The following is a 1,620-nucleotide window of genomic DNA, read 5'->3' as shown; positions in this document are numbered from 1 at the left end:
TAACAAGCCACTTCAATCAAATATAATCATTGAATAAACACTAATATCACGACTCAAATCAAGAAACCAACCATGCGACTTACCTTTTACTTTCGAGCAACCGCAAGTTTCTTGAAGGATCCGATTTAACTTGCGCTAGTTAACCTCACCTACAAGCCTCCAAAACAAAGAAAATTCAATTTTAATACATGAGTGTTATTGTTGATTCCAAATTCAAAATACAACTCTCGGAATTCAATCATAGATAAGCTCACTAAAATCGTATATTGATTAATCAAAACCGTTAATTCACAGATGAAACAAACCCTATGACAGATGAAACAAACCCTATGACACATGAGACAAATCCTATACTAAACCGGGCAAACCTAATTCACAGATTTGAGATTAACCCTAAATCGATGAAACATCCAAGAAACAAAGAGTGAAAGAGGAAACGACGGAACTCTATATGGTCGGAGATTTGCCCGACAAAGGAGAGGAGGAGACAAAGGCTCGTCAAGAAGATGTCGACTTCACCTTCAAATCGCCGGACAAATCAATCGAAAAAAGAAGGAAATTGAAACGAATTTGTCGGAGAAGCTATGTAAAGATCGACTGCTAGATGGAAGAGCTCTCGATTTTGGTGGTTCAATTGCCGGAAAACAAACCTTTGGCGGTGAATATGGCGAGAACGAAGTTTTCGCCGTTTTGGAGAAAAAGACAAACCCTAGACACGATTTCGAAGAAGGATGAGAGAAATGAATATTTTTCTTTCTCTCCAAAATGTCTCGACCAATCAGAATAGAGGAAAGAAAGGAGAACTGGGCTTTAGATCAGTTCTATCTCAAGACCAAAATTATTGATCTTAGCCCACTATTCACTTTTTTATTGATTTTTTTGGGCTTAGAACACACCATGTGTTCCCCGTTAACGATGGCCTAAGATCCCCAAAATTGGAATTATGCAATTTAGAAGTAGAGTTGAATTATACGATCTGTTACATATATATAATTTAGAGGTCATATGATTTTTTTAAACAAGTATCACTCTGAACTGAAGTAGTCACATATTGACATCAGGGAGCAGTAATTTTTTTAATATGTACAAAAACCAGGGAGCAGTATGTCTCTTCAACATAATTATTCATATAACCAAACATAATTAAAAGATTTTAACATTAATTATAAAATTAGAAATATACATGTAATATTCTAAAGAGAAAACATTTGTATAGAGTTGTTTGAATTTGAATACATGAATATCTGTACTTTTCTATTCCATATATACCCTTTAATGCGTTTAATTATTTTGTGAAGTAATGCTATTATGTGTAATATTCACTTTAATAAAGATCATTTTACAAAATGTACTTAAAAATGCTAATATAATTGACGAAATGTTTGGAAAAAATAAAATGACAAAAAAAAAAAAGCAAACAATAAGGAAAAGTTAAGAAAGAACTAAGAACAAAGTAAGCAAAACATAACATTTGGTGACGACATTTAATAAATAACTTATTGTTATCTAAATAACATAACATAAAATAATAACTAACCCCATATGACGTGCAACATCAACAATAAAAATAATTAACCTAAAAAAACAAAAATTGACTTTAGAATTTTCCGTGCAAGTGAT

The sequence above is a fragment of the Camelina sativa genome, chromosome 4, assembly GCF_000633955.1.
Source record: "Camelina sativa cultivar DH55 chromosome 4, Cs, whole genome shotgun sequence".
NCBI classification, from domain to species: Eukaryota; Viridiplantae; Streptophyta; class Magnoliopsida; order Brassicales; family Brassicaceae; genus Camelina; species Camelina sativa.
Note: the sequence above shows the minus strand (reverse complement) of the source record.